Genomic DNA, 16,472 nt, shown 5'->3' on the forward strand with positions numbered 1-16,472 from the left:
AGACTCTTTTGTTGACAGTTCTAAAATCAGCCATGGTGAAGAGGGCTTTCCTGTGGAGAAAGGGGATGCCACTTCAGTACAACCTCAGGGACCCACCTTCTCCAGCCACAATCTATCTGCCTTCAGTTACCACTCAGTTAATCTCTATCAAGGATTAATTCACTAATTGGGTTAAGGTTCTCATAACCCATCATTTCACTTCTAAATCTTCTTGCATTGTCTTACACATGAGCTTTTGGGGGGCACATATCTAAACCATAACGAAAAGTATTCCATTTCTTACCACAAACTATGGTCTTTTGTATATCTTCTTTATCAGGTTAAAAAAAATGTCCCTCTATTCCTAATTTACTGAGAATTATGAGTCATTGCTGGATTTTTGCATTCAATAGAATTCATTTTGACGTAGTTATAAAAGCGTGGAACACAATTTGTTCTAATTCAATCCCCTTCCCCTTCCATCCTCCCTCTTTCCTTGCCTCTGATCTTTTGCTATTTATTTAGTTTCTTTTTAGTGTCTTGTGGATGTACATGATGGTGAGATTCACTGTGGTATATACATAGATTCACATAAGAAAGTGAGGTCGATTCATTCCACTGCTTTCCCTATCCCATCTCGTCTCTCTCCCTTTCATTCCCCTTTATCTCCTCCACTGATCTTTCTTCTATTCTTTTTTAAAAATAAATAAATAAATAAATAAAAAGTTTTTTACTTCATTGATATTCTCTATTTTCCTTTTTTACAACTTTATAGATTTCTGTTCACATTTGTATTGTTTCTTTTCTTCTGCTTTCTTTGGGCTTTTCTTTCTGTTGTAATGTGGAAGCTTAGATTACTGACTTTAGATCTTTATTATTTTCTAATGTATGCATCAATGTTATAAATTTCCCTCTAACAAATGGTTTCACTGCATCTCACAAATATTTGAGAAGATGGATTTTCATTTTAATTTAGTTCAAAATATTTTTAAAATTTCTCTGGAGATGTCTTCTTTAATTCCTGTAAGTGTTTTGCTTTATCCCCAAATATTTGGGGGAATTTTCAGCTATCTTTCTCTTCTGGATTTTTAGTTTGATTCCATTGTGGTCTGAGAATATACTTGTGTATTATTTCTAATTTTAAAAATTTAAGGTACATTTTATTGCTTATAGTGTGAACTCTCCTGGTGAATGTTCCATGTGACTACAGACGAATGTGCATTTGGTTGTGTTGGATGGAGTTTTCTATAAATAAATATCCTTTAGATGTGGATGATTGCTAGTGTTGTGCCAATCGACTATATCCTCACTGATTTTCTGATTGCTTCTCCATCCATAAGGTGAACAATTCAGCTATAAAAGTCCTATCAGATTTTACCTAAAGTATTTGCTATTCCATTGTTGGATGTACACATTAAAGATTGTTATATCTTCTTGAATAACTGATTCCTTTAAAATTATGTTTATCTTTATCTGATAATTTCCTTTTTCTTGTATTTGCTTTGTTTGGAGTTAATATAGCGACAGCAATTTTTTAAATCAGTGTTAGCATGGTGCATATTTCTTTATCCTGTTATTTTCAACCTTTCTGCATCTTAATATTTAACACAAGTTTCTTGTAGACAACATATATTTGAGCCTTTTTTTTAATCTACTCTGACAGTGTCTGTTTTTTAACTTGTGTCCATTGAACATTCACACTTAAAGTGATTATTGATATAATCGGATAGATATCAGCTGAATTCATAACCTTTTTTTATTCATTGTATTTGCTCTTTGTTCCTCCTCTTTTTCTGTCTTCTCTAATTCTAACTGAAAATTTTATATTATTCCATTTCCTCTCTTCTTTTAACATGTCAATTATACTTCTTTTCAGAAAAATTTTTGTGGTTGCCCTAGAATTTGCAACAGGTATTTACAATTAATCTATGTATACTTTCGAATAACACTATACTATTTCATGGGTATGGCAAATATCTTGTATTGGTGTATCTCAAATTCCTCTGCCATCTCTTATAATATTGACGTCATTCATTTCCCTTATCCATATGCTATAATCACCCAATACATTGTTGTTATGGTTACTTTGAGTAGTTATCTGTTACATAATTCAGAATAATTCAGTTATTCTTTTTCTGATGCCCTTCCTTTCTTCATATAGACCCAAGTGTCTTTATATTATTTTCCTTTTCTTTGAGGAACTCAAAAAATATTTTTTACAAAGCAGGCCTACTGACTATAAATAATTATAGCTTTTGTTTGTCTGAGATCATCTTTCTCCTTCACTTTGGAGGAAGAATTTCACTGAATATAGAATTCTAGATTGTAATATTTTTTCCTTTCAATATTTATTTGTTTGTTTACTGTGGTACTGGGGATTGAACCCAGGGACTCTACCACTGAGCTACATGTCCAGCCCATTTTATTTTGTATTTTGAGACAGGGTCTTGCTAATTGCCCAAGCTGACCTCAAATCTGTGATCCTCCTGCTTCAGACTCCTGAGTAGCTGGGATTAAAGGTGTGTACCACTATGCTCAATTTCTTTCAACACTTTATATATTTCACTCCACTCTTTTTATTTGGTAAGAAACAGGATATAGTTCTTATCTTTGTGACTCTATAGGTAAGATATTTTATTTCTTTTCCCTGACTTCTTCCAAAATTTTCTTTTAATTTCTTACAGTTTGAATATGATACTCTATTTGCAGATGCTTTGGTATTTTTCCTTCTTGGTATTCTTCAGCTTCCTAGATCTGTTATTCTGTGTCTATTGTTAATTTGGGGAAAGTTTCAGCCATTTTATTTCAAATGTTTCTTCTGCACCCTTTGTTTCTTTTCCTTTCAGTATTTCCATTATGAATATTTACAGTTTTTATCATTGTTCCACAATTCTTGCATATTCTGTTTGATTTCCTTTTTCCATTCTTTTTCTCTTTGTATTTAAGTTTTGGAGGTTTCTGTTGACATAACTTCAAGATCACTTATTGTTCGCTCAGTTGTGACAAGTCTACTACTGAAGGCATTCTACATTTATGCTAGTGTTTTTTTTAAATTTCTAACACTTATTTTCTATTCTTAAAGTTTCTTTCTCTATATTTATATTACTTATCTGTTCTTACATGTTGTCTACTTTCTTGGTAAAACCATTGTATAAATATTGTGGAATTCCTTGGTAATGTTGGTGTAATGTAGGAGTAACACTCAGGTAATACTTTAATCCTATTATAGTAGGTGTTGTTGAATAAAGTTGTGTTTTGGTTGCTTGACTTGATAGATAACATATCTAAATTGTGTAGAAAAAAAGTTGTAGGATAATATACTCCCAGTATACAACTCTGACTCATTGGAGATATTTTTAAAGGTAGAATTGTTCTCTTTTATTTGTTAAATGGTAATTGACATGATTATGTAACCTTACGTCTTCCTTTTGGTCAAAAGTAAGCTTCCAAAACTCTGTATGTCAACTTCTTTTTGGGGAAGGGGGGTACTGGGGATTGAACTCAGGGGCACTCAACCACTGAGCCACATTCCCAGCCCTATTTTGTATTTTATTTAGAGATAGGGTCTCACTGAGTTGCTTGGCATCCCTCGGTTGCTGAGGCTGGCTTTAAACTCATGATCCTCCTGCCTCAGCCTCCAGAGCCCCTGGATTACAGGCGTGTACCACCTTGCCTGACTGTCAACTTCTTGAAAGAGAAAGGTCCTGGTGTACATCTAAATCTAATTTTGAAAACAAAGCAAGAAAAAAAATGAATAATCTAAGTAGGTAGTGGCTTAAGAGTTTCCTGCTGAAATTTTCTGATTTTTCTCTTTGTTTTTCTCTAGAAGAAAATTAGTAAGGGCTCTGCAAGAATTGAACCAGGTTTTTTATTTTATGAGGATCAAAGAAGGCCATGCCTGGAACACTCTAAACGTAACATTCCAGCATAATCGTAGAGCAAGAGCCTTGAATATTCTCTCCCCACAAAATAATAATAAAACAAGACACAATTGTAAAAAGAATCATCTCAGAATGAAATTATCAAGGAAGTCAATCAAAGGCAAACAACAAATTAAAAAACATTAATTGAGGAAAATTCTGCTCAATCTTAGCTAAGAATAGTGGTAGTCAGGAACTACTGCCTAGGGTTGTGCCCATTTACCCTTCCAACCCACCCCACCCAGCTTAGTTAGTTTGGTAGTTATACTAGGGTGTGGCAAGTAATGAAAACTAATAGTTTCATTTGTGAGGCTGCTGACTTGATTTGGAACAAAGCATGGAAAAACCCAATGCCACTGGGGTATTGCCATAAACAATAGCAATCTCTGGAGGAAAGAAACAGGGAAGGCCAACATTGCAGCTAGCTTGAGGTCTTAAGCCTGGTTGAGACTAGAAACAGAGACAGACTGCTTAGCAAGACGATTGGTCAAGGGAATGAGGCAGCCATAGTGGGTTACCACATTTCCTTAGAAGTGCCCAAGGTGGGCTTATTGAATTTTTGTCTGAACTTTGAGTGCTTTTCCTAGTCCCACAAAAATTCATTTGCAAAAGAGTTAAAAGTATTTGAGTGCAACTTCTGACCATGCACTGGCTAATCTATCACAGGGGAAACTCCAAGAAAACCAAAATTAAATTTTAAAAATAATAGCAATAATAATAATTTTAAAAACTAAGCAGAGATAACAAAGGGCAGAAAAGTATTTGATGAAATAATGACTAGAAATTTCCAAAACTGATGAAAAACATTGAATATTAAAACATTAAAAACCTCAAGAAACCCCAAATAGGATAAATACAAAGAAAACCACACCTAAGTGCGTCATAGTCAAATCATTAAAAACTAAAAAATGAAGAGAAAACTCTTAAAAACAAAGAAGCAGGAGAAAACAAATTATTATATTCAGAGGGAAAAATTGTAACAGCTGCTTTCTCACTAGGAAAAAATAATAGAGGGAGAGAGAGACCAGATGGAAGTGAAATTGACCATCATCCAAGGATTTTATATCCAGAATAACTGACCTTTAAAAATGAAGGTAAAATAATATTCTGTGCGCATGTACAGATATGTAACAACAAATCCCATCATTATGTACAACTATAATGCACCAACTGAATGTAGAAAAAATGAAAGTAAAATAAAGACACAACTAAATAAGACTGAATTCATTGCTTACTAAGCTTCCTTACAAGAAATTCTGAAAGAAGTTCTTCAGATTGAAAGAAAATAATGCCAGATAGTAACTGAAATCCATCCACACAAAGAAATAAAGAGCTCCAAAATTAATGCTAAAATAAAAGTGATTCTGAATAAATATGTTCCACAAAGACCTGTATGTGAATACTCATAGCAGCAATATCTATAATAGCCAAACAATTCAAATGTCTATGAACTTGGTGATATTAAGAAAATGTTGGGCTGGGCATGTGGCTCAAGCGGTAGTGCGCTCGCCTGGCATGCGTGCGGCCCGGGTTCAATCCTCAGCACCACATACAAACAAAGATGTTGTGTCCACCGAGAACTAAAAAATAAATAAATAAATATTAAAAATTCTCTCTCTCTTTAAAAAAAAAAAAGAAAAAGAAAATGTTATCTATCCATACATTGGAATACCATTCAACAACAAGAAGAAATGAGCTACTGATACGTACTGCAACACAGAAGAAACTTCAAACCATTATGCTAAGGGAAAGAAGCTAAATACAAACCAACCAACCACATGGTGTATAAGTCTTTTTGATTCTTCCCACTTATTTAGATTTTCTTTGATTTCTTTATGTATTTATACATGTTTGTACCTCTTTTGTTAAATGTATTCCTAAATATTTATTTTTCTTTATTTTTCCCCTTCCCTCTATTACACTGAGACTGAGCCCAGGGGCGCTCACTCACTGAACTAGATCCTCAGTCCTTTTTACAACTCACTGAGTTGTTCAGGTTCTCAAAGTTTCAATCCTCCTGGGTTTGTAGGCAAGGAGCACCCTGCCCAATTTAAATATTTCATTCTTTTTGATGCTATTGTAAATCAAAACAAAAGTTGACTTTCCATGCTTTAAACTTCGTTCAAGAAACTCTCCTGTGACTATTGGCTCCTACTTGTGAATCCTTGAGCTACTGATGCTAAGTCTTTATAGCAGATACTTATGGCTCTTCTTTCTCTTTTCGCTTCTTATTCTCATTTCTTCCATTTTCCCATGTCTCCACTTCACTTTTTCCTTATATGTTCTTGTTCTTGTTAGGGACAGGAATTATGTCAACTATTTCTTATAAAAAACATACTTTGCTCACTCTCAGTTTAATCAGAAAATTCATGGAGATGGAGGACTGTGCTAACCAACTGTAATAGTTGACTGACTATAACACAACCCCCTTTTGCTGGAAGAAAAGATTCAAATGGATCATTCTGAACTATAACTTGTCTTCATTTGGCAGATCTCTCTGTGTGTATAATCCATTTCTAGGACATATGGTGTGTAGTAAAGGTAGCTTTGCTATAATCCTCCCTGCCTGGGACCCCTGTATGTGTTATTTTCCTACCTATTCCCCATTCTTCCTAAAGTTAGAGTGAAAAATTTGGATTCATTATGGTTTTAGTCTATACAGCAGTGGCTAAAACATGAGCCAATGCCAGGCCTGGGATCTGAGCCCCAGTAGAGCACCAAGCCTTGCTGAAGTGGCTACTCTTTGGGCAGGATCTTACAAACTCCACTTAGGTTCTCTCCTGTCTCCTCTATGACTCCCAAAGGAGAAGGGTTAAAGTCAGCATGCAGGGAGTCCAAGAAGCATGCAGGCTTACATGTGGCCTCATTTTCCAGAGGGAGGTGTAAGAGGACCAATGTGTCCCAGAAAGTAGGCAGTATGTGACCAGCCCCTGCCTGTGGTACAGAAGGCCAACAGCTGAGCTGTTAAACCTGGAACTTGGCCCCAGTTGAAAACAGAAATCTGAGAATTCAGAATTAGAGTCAACATCTGGAAGAGGGTCTCTAACAATGACAGAATTACTAGATGCCAGAAATCCTGACTGAAAGCTGCTACCTCTGAGGCTAATCTGCAAAGGAAGCAAGCCATAGAAACAACAACAGCAAAAACATCTGTAGCACGTGCTGGCCACCCACATGGATGATGGGCTGGGGGGCTTTATTAGTATCATTGCAACGTAAGATACAGGGAAATGTACAGAGCTATGAGTTTTCAGGCCTGAATTACATTTGTAGCTCCACAAGAGATTTTATGTATGCCTTTAACAGATTAACTCATTCCCATCATTCAACAAAAAGTTATTGAATATCTACTTACTGTCAGGCTGTGTTAAGTAATAGTATAAAATGAATAAAATTTAGGAGCTTGCTTTTGACATAAAATATCTTGTGGTTATATTATCTCTTTCTATAAAATATGAGAACATGGTTTTAGCCTATTTCCCAGGAAATTGCTTATCAAAGGGGATGAATTCCTTCATAGTGGGAAGGATTATTTATAACACTGTCATCAGGCCTGGCCCAAGTTAGGGCTGGCAAGTCTATCTCATTAGCAGGCTTCTCCCTCCATGGGGAAGAAAGAAGTGGGAGTAGGGAGGAAGGAAATGCAGACGGAAGGGAAATACAGGGTTATCAATCAGCTAGAGGACCAGCAAGAACCAGAAGCGGGGGGGAGGTGGGGGGGGGCGAGCAGGATAGGAAGGCCAAGTTGACACCTGGGAGCCCAGGCCCTTGTCCTAAGCTTCCCACAGGCCTCCAAATCCCTGCCCAGAGTGAAATGTGAAGACTTCGGAAGCAGTGACTTAATTCTGCTTTATACCCTAGCCCACACCTGTCTCTCAAATCCTCAAAGGCAGACCATGGTTTATATAGCTCATATAACAGTTATACAATATAATTATTATCATTACAGTTAATCTTTGCTACATGCTTACTTTATTCCAAGTACCATGCTAAGCTCATAGCGTGTATTGTTTACTCGAATATGCATAATGGCCAACGAATTTGGGACCTTATTACCTCCATAGTACTCATGAGTGAATGACCACTGACAGGTTAACTTGCACAAATCTACACATTTCTACTAATTGGCAGGGACAAGACTGGAAGATTTGAAGAAAGCCTATATTGCATGAGCTCCATAAACTTGACACCATGTCTCAATGTGCTGCGCACCCTGTCCTTTCCCTTCTCAGGGACTTCATTCTTACAATCATCTCTTTTCTGTCCTGCCTCCTCCTTTTCTCTTCTCTCTCCCTGTTGGACCGTTCTCACCCGTGTCCACACATGCCCGAATATCACATATTTTGATACAAATACCTCCTTTGACCATATCTCCCCTTCCATGTCTCTCTCCACATGTAACCCCAGTGTCTCCGGTTTTCCTTTCATGTTCCTGAAAATTAAGTGATATAATTAGCCCATTACATTTATTTCAGTTCTCAATATTTATGAAGAACCTTAAAAAGTCCATAGGGCCTGTGCCCAAGGTTCTGTTAAGAAATTACGTAGGACGGTGGATTCTGGATAGACACCAACAGTATCTGCCACACTCCCTCACCTTGAAACAGACTGAATTTGAACCCCTCAACAGCCCCTGAAACTAGGAAGTTACAGATGCTCGTCCCAGGCAGTCCTGGCTCCTTTTGATGTGATAAGGAGGTTCCAAGAACTCCAAAGGAAGTGAAATTCCTGTTTTATGTGCTAATGCACACCTTCCCAGTTTTATTTTATTTTAATGTATTTATTTTCTTTAGTTGTCACACAACATGGGTCTGGATATTGCCTTCTATCTTATCATTGTGTTCTGTAGTTTAAAATAAAACACCAACATTTTTGAACAATCAGGAATACTGCTTTTGTGGGGGAAAAAAACAACAACTTTGATCTGGTTTTGTTCCCTTATGTCTCCTTTGTGGGTCCTGTCTCTCTGTAAAGCCTCATCAGCCTGCCAGGGCTCTAGAATAGTCCACGGCCGTTCCAGTCAGGAATGAAGCACGTAGAAGTACTCTGTCAGCCTCAAAGGGCTATAGAGGCATGAGGAGGTTGCTATTCTCATTAGCAGGTGCCTTGGGTAGTTGATGGTAAAGACCAGAGTTGACTAACTTTTTCCATAAAAGGCTAGATCATAAATATTTCAGGCATTGCAGGCCACATGGTCTCTGTCATAACCATTCAACTCTGCCACTGTGGCATGAAAACAGCCATAAGCAATCAGTGAGCAAGTGAATGTGTCTGTGTTCCAACGCAATTTTATTTATGGGTATCAAAATTTGAACTCCTTAAAATGTTCATGTGTCATGAACTATTATTCTTTTAAAGTGTTTTCAACCATTTAAAAATGTAGAAGCATTCATAGCTCCCAAGTTATAGAAACACAGATAGTGGGCTGGATTTGGCCCATTGGCCATGGTTTGTGGACCTCTGGTGTAAACTATAGAAGATTCACCTACCAAGATGGCTGGTGGCCATGGAGCCCACTGAGGCTATCTGAACAATATCAGAAAAATGTTCGGTTTACACTGGCTACATTAGAGAGCCAATCTCACTCTAGGAAATTAAATTTTCTTTCTTTGGTAAAAGTGTTCCTCATATGCCTTGTTACTTTGACTTGAGTTTATTTTTCACTGGGGATGTTGGCTCTTACTCTTCTGCCTGTGGATGAAGGCCAAGTCAATATAGGTCATTTCTATGGGGTGGGAGAAGGGGAAGGAGCCCAGGGTGGAAAATCTCAGAAAAAAATCACTTTCAACCATTCATCATCCCTCAATCTAGTTCTTTAGGTCAAGGCCTCACACTTTGTCCTGTAAGAAGCTATGTTAGGAGAAGCCCATTTGGACTGCAATTCCCAGCCCTGGTGGGGAAGGACTGGAGAAGCAATCATCCAAATTCTGTTAGTCCCATCTGTTTTCCAAAGTTCTGATCCTGCAGGATCATCAGGACAAGAAGTCTTCATTGCTGCAGATGTGGGGGCTGCTTCTCCCAAGGAAAAGGTGAGGGAGAAGCAAGAACAGAACCCCAGACACACAGAAACCCTAACTTTCAGTCTCCTCTTTGGGAGTTATCTTTTTCACCAGAATATTACTTTTTACAGGTTCTCATTGTTATTATTTCTAGGCATTGAGTGTTCAGTGCTTAAAAACTGGGGTAACGGGCAGTTTTCTGTTTCAGATTCAATTCCTCCAGGAAGTTTTCCTTGATTGCCTGTCCTAAAGTGGAAAACAAAATTTCTCCCCTTCCATGATTTCCTGGAGAGCTTTATCTGTACCTACTTAAGGCTCCTGAATATGTATTTTTCTGTTATATTGATCCTCAGCCCATATGCTCAAAAAGGCTGCCAAGTATCCAAATACTTCTTGAGAAGCTTGTATTTCTTATCATGGTGTCTTATGCAAAATGGATTCTAAATAAGTAGCCACCGATCAAATAAAAGTTAAATACCCAATAAATTGATAAACTGATCCTTTTATAGCAGAGCTGTCCAATGGAACATTCACTATAATGGAAGCATCTGTGTAGTCCACAATGGTAGATTGCTAGCTACTGAGTACCCAAAATATGGCTGGTATAACTTAGGAACTGAATTTTAGATTTTCTTTAATTTTAATTCATTTAAACTTAAAGAGTCACATGTGACTAGTGCCTACCATATTTGACAGCACATGTCTGTAGGACAATAAACAGAGAATTCAACAACTCGTTTTCTAAGAGTGGATTGTTCATTTGGGCAGTGATCAGATTTTTGTGGAATTCACATTCTGGGGAGCAGGCTAAGAGTGGAGACAGATAATAAACAAACCTATAAGGTTAATGTGATATTGTATTAACAGGAGATAAATGCTAGGAGGATGGGGCAGAAAGAAAAATTCAAGCAAGGTTGGGGTGTCAAGAGAGACTGGAAGAGCAAGCTAAATATTAAGCAGGGTGGTCAGGGTAAGCTTGTTAAAAAGGCAGGATCTGGGCTCAAGCCAGACAGTGGTGAGTGTTGGGCAAAGAACATGAGAATTATTCTGAGCTGTGCAGAGGCAAGAGCAGGTCTCTATGATGACCTGACCTCTCTGACACAGTCACAAAGAAAATGAGCCCTAGTGGGGCACTGAGGAAGGAGGACCATTTTTGTTAACAAAGCCTTGGTGGATGTTTCCAGAACCATATCTTGAAGGTAGAAATTAAGACAAGGGGGCAGACGGGCTCACCCTGTTTTTACAGCAATAGGTCCCTGGAAAACACACAGTGAAAAATCAGCCTTATTCTTCCAACTGCTTCGTCCACTTTTCCTCATTGTCAATGCCAAGCTCTTGCATAGATGCATGCCAGCTGGATTTGCTTGGGGCCCGCAGCAGTTGCAAAAAGGGAGTCATAAAATGTAGATGGTGGGAAGGGCAGTTAGAGAACAGAGGTGGACCTTTGTCCTGACTGGACAGGAGCAGCAGTGAAATGTGAGCCTAGAGGGAAACAGCGGGGCTTAGGAAAGGGCGAGCACAGAACAGCTTGCATTTCCTGAGCACCCACCAGGTTCAGCAGAACCACTCTCTCCACGTGGGCTGGGGAGCCAGCTAACCGCGTGACTCCTCAAAGCTGGGTAACCTGACTCCAAGGCCCAGACAGAGCTGGAGCCCCGTGGCAAAAACAACAAAGCAAGGAAAGGTTGCTGGACCTGCAGGGTGCCATCAGGGTATGAGGTCCCAGAAACTGTAACTCCAGCTGCCCGTACTTCCCAGCAGCCCCACTGAGGAAATCCTTTTCAACTGGATTAATGAAAGCTTTATTCAGGTGCTGGAGGTACAGTCTTGGAGATATTTCAGAAGCTCCACTAGGCGCTTCAAAGAATCAACTTTGGTACATGTAAAATAAAGAATCAGCAGGACACTGTAACGCATTTTAAAAGACACTTTTGAAAAGTAAGTTAGCTCCAAGAGCCTGCTCTCTGGTTCTTCGTCTGGAACAGTTTGTTTCTGTGCTCCAAGAGGACACCATCGGGAATGAGGTCAGGAAGCAATGTCAGGGAGTGGGCTGGACCATCTGAATGCCATTTAGCAAAACCAGAAGCCAAGGCAGATGGAGGATGTGCCCGCAACATCTGCCATGGGGTATGCTGAGATTGTTTTACTTGAAACTACCCAGACTTTAAGTGATCATGAAATCAATTTAATGGATTGCAACTAAACCAGATGTTTTTTGCTAATTGTTGTTGATGATTTATTTATGGATGATAACTCAGTGACTGTACCTCTTCACTTAGGATGTAAGAGGATGCCTATCCTTAAGATCTAGTCCTTGGTGTTGCTTCCTTCAGAAAGGCTTCCCTGACTACTCATTCTAATCATTCCCCCAAAACACACACACACACACACACACCTACCTCTGTTTTATTGTTTTTACAGCACTCAAAATTAACTAAAATCTTGTATATTTTCTTTCTTCTTACCCATCCTCTAGAATATCAGTTCCATGAGCTTAGGGCCTGAACATTCATTGTTATCCCCTGTCCAGTACCCAGAATAGTGCCTGTACCTAGTAGGTGTTCAACTAAAATTGCTCTGCATGGGAGGTTCCAGCCCATGGCTTTAGCTATTATTGCTCATCCCATAAGCTGATGGTCTGTTTCCTGTTGTGCCCTGAGAATCTGGCACCACCTTTTCCTCCCCAGCCTACAATGATATCAACACAGGCCATGACCTTTATTCACACATCTAGGCTGAACTTTCAGTGTTTCTGTCTTGTTTCCTTGTTGGCCAATAGCCACCACGCTACCTGCTAACCTCAGATAAACCTCATTGAAGCTTAATTGCACCAATTTCCTTTAAATGCATTTTCAAGTTTTAATCACATTTTGGTGTAGGTTTATGATTTTTTCACACAAGTATACATTCATGTAAACCCGACCACAATCCGGAATACCCATCCTCCCCAAAAATTCATTGTTCCATTCTCTCTCTTCTCTAATCCTTGGCAACCACTATTCTGTTCTCCACCACCAATTTTTCTGTCTCTTTGAGACTGGTACATAAATGAAATCAGACAGCACATAACCCATTGAGGCTGACTTCTTGTATCAATTGTCCATTCCTTTCTACCGCTAAGTAGTATTCCATTGTGTGGAACTACCACATTCTTTTTAGCCAATAATCCTTGAAATTTAGATTGTTTGCACTTTTTGGTGATTCTGAATAGAGTTGCTATAAACATTCCTGAATAACTTTTATGTGATGGTGTTTTAATTTCTTTAGAATAAATATCTAGGGCTTGATGATATGGTACTATTTTGCACTCTCCTTAGCAACGTAAGAAAGTTCTAGTAGTTTCACATCCTCCCCAAAACTTGTTATCATCAGTTTGTTTGCTTTTTAAAAAATATATTTCACTATAGTGGGTTTGGAGAATTATCTCACTGCAGTGCAGTGCAGTGAGATACTTCTGCAAACCTACCATAGTGAAAATTGTGCTCTATATTTATTGTATTTTTAAATCTTTAAAGATTTAAAATAAAATAGAGCACAATTTTTCATGTCTCTGGTTGTATACATAGTATATTCACATCCATTTGTGTCTTCATACCTGTACTTTGGATAGTAATGATCATCACATTTCACCATCATTAATTACCCCATGCCCCCTCCCTTCCCCTCCAACCCCTCTGCCCTATCTAAAATTATAATGCATTCTGCTGTCATATATAAATTTTAAAAAAATTTACATAAAAAATAAAATAACAAAAAATTAAGTGAAATAATAACAAAATAAAAAAACAACAAAACTTATTTTAAAATAAATTGCATCCTAAAAATACAATGGCAAAAACCATTGCCATATATGTATGGCATTCATGTATGCTATGTGCATGTAATTTTACACAATCACATACATAGATAGGGATTAATTCATAAAGTAAAATACACTTTATTTTATGGGTTGTGGCAAAAAAGGAAAAAAATTTAAGCCATTGTTCAAGGGATGGAAATCCAAGGATTGGTATTTCTCCTTGCTTCATAGTGAGTTAGCAGAAATCCACCTTGAATACCCTCAATACTATGGCAGGGAGAAGAAACAGACTAGACCTAAAGGTACTGCTATAGTTTAGGTCTAGAGTGTCCTCTAAAGGCCCATGTGTTAAAGTCTTGGTGCCCAATCTGAGGTGCTCTGGGGAGGGGGGGTGGAAGTTTTGGGGGTCATAATAGATGAAAGTTAAGTCATTGGGCATGTGCCCTTGAAGGGGATATTCAGACCCCAGTCCCTCATCTCTTTATCTTTGTTTCTCAGTCACTGTTACTGGAGTCCTTGAATAGAGGCCCTGGTTCTCAGGGTCCCAACAGACCAGGCTCTGTTGCGCATCCCAATGTGCCCATCAAAGAGATGAGCTGTGGTGAAGGGCAGGAGAGGAAATTCATTCAGTGTGGCTGCTGAAAAGAGAATTCAGGCACCAAGGATCTGTCTTCAAGGGGTTGAAAGAAACTTTGAAGTTTTATAGAAAAGGGGCACTAAGTTAAGGGTTTATGGGGGCTTTCATGGTTGGGGATTTGTATGGCTGGAAGGGTAAGACATCCTGGTCAGGCTATGGTCTGATTGATCTTTATCTCAGGATTGTTTCTGCAGAGTTCTGGGAAGTTTACCATCACTTGAAAGGGTGATTTGGTTCCCACTGTGAGATGATTGTTCCTGCTTAAGGGGCAGCCTCAGTTCTATCATGGAGTAATTGCTCACACTTAGGAGGGACACTCTCATCATGGAGTGATCTATGAGACTTGCTATTGCTTCTTGTTTTGATCCCATGTCATAAAGATGCTTATCAATCAGATCTGTTTTCCTGGAATCCAAGGTAACTGCAGAAGAAAGTGGTTTCAAAAAAATAATTAAAGAGGTAAATAGAATCAGAGAGGGATTAAATTGGCTAGGTCAGTGACTGAACCATCCTTTACCACCATGAGGCAGGTGAGCAGCTTCCCCCACTATGCACTCCCACCATGATGTACTGCCTCCACCACAGGCCCAAAAGCAATAGGCCAACGAACCATGGACGGAATGTGCAAAATTGTGAGCCAAAACAAATATTTTCTTCGTTAAGTTGATTTTCTCATGTATTTTGTCACAATGATGGAAAGATGACTAACACAGGTACCAATTTAAAACCAAGTCGGGATAAAGGTGAAAATATTGTCGCATGCCACAAAGCATATTCAAGGAAACTCCTCTTTCTTTACTCATTTCTATATATACAGTATCATTCAGTAACAAAATATTTTTCAATGAATGCATCATGTAACAGAGGAGATATGTTGTAAACATGAATTAACTACAGGAAGTATTGAAAATTGGGCAATGATGTCTTTTTTAACTGAATGTATTATCTCTCCCAAGAGAATGTATTTCATATAAGTTCATGTTGTTTGTTGGTGGAGAGGTACAGGCAGAGGAACGCTCGTGCACAGCTGAAGGGAGCATGGGCCACTTTGCCATTCTGGAGGCAATTTGAGCCTGGCTTGTGCTGTGGTTTTGTTCTCTCCCTCTAGCCAGTGCTCAAGGGTACCAAGACAAGAAAAGAAGGGTCCTGATTGGTCACATAAAGTGCATTCCTATCAGATGGACAGAGTTCTCACATCAGTCCTCATCTTGAGAAAATGGACCAGCCTGTTGATATCTTTTGGCTCCTGCATGGTCCAGGCAGGCTCTAGGATAAAGGTTTGGGGATCTTAAAACAAAGCCTAATTTTTTTTTTTTTTTAAATAAAAAAAAACAGCTTGAGGAGGCTTTCCTCAGAAAAGGGCACAGTTGAGGGCCTTCCTGTCATCAACTGTCAGACTTCAGTATGGAATGTGCTCTATGCTCCTGAATGAACAACGGGTTGCAAAAGACATCAAAGAGGAGATTAAAAAATTCTTAGAGGTAAATGAGAACATTGATACAACATATCAAAATCTCTGGGACACTATGAAGGCAGTACAAAGAGGAAAGTTCATTGCATGGAGAAGAAAAAGTCAACAAACAAATGACCTAGGATTACATCTCAAAGCCCTCCAAAAGGAAGAACAAATAACATCAAAAGCTATAAAAGACAGGAAATAATTAAAATCAGAGCTGAAATCAAATAAATTGAAAAAAATGACAAAACAAAAAGTTCGTTCTTTGAAAAAATAAATAAAATTGATAAACCTTCAGCCATGCTAATGAAGAGAAGGAGAGAGAAAACTCAAATTACCGACATCTGTGATGAAAAAGGAAATATCATGACAGACACTACAGAAATACACAAGATAATTAGAGATTATATTGAAAACTTGTACTCCAATAAAATAGAAAATTCCGAAGGCATTGACAAATTTCTAGAGTCACACGATTTGCCCAAACTGAACCTGGATGATATACACAATTTATTTATTTATTTATTTATTTTTAAAGAGAGAGTGAGAGAGGAGGGAGAGAGAGAGAGAGAGAGAATTTTTTTGATATTTATTTTTTTTTAGTTTTCGGCGGACACAACATCTTTGTTTGTATGTGGTGCTGAGAATCGAACCCGGGCCGCATGCATGCCAGGCGAGCGCG

Source organism: Callospermophilus lateralis, chromosome 14, assembly GCF_048772815.1.
Source record: "Callospermophilus lateralis isolate mCalLat2 chromosome 14, mCalLat2.hap1, whole genome shotgun sequence".
In the NCBI taxonomy this organism is placed as follows: Eukaryota; Metazoa; Chordata; class Mammalia; order Rodentia; family Sciuridae; genus Callospermophilus; species Callospermophilus lateralis.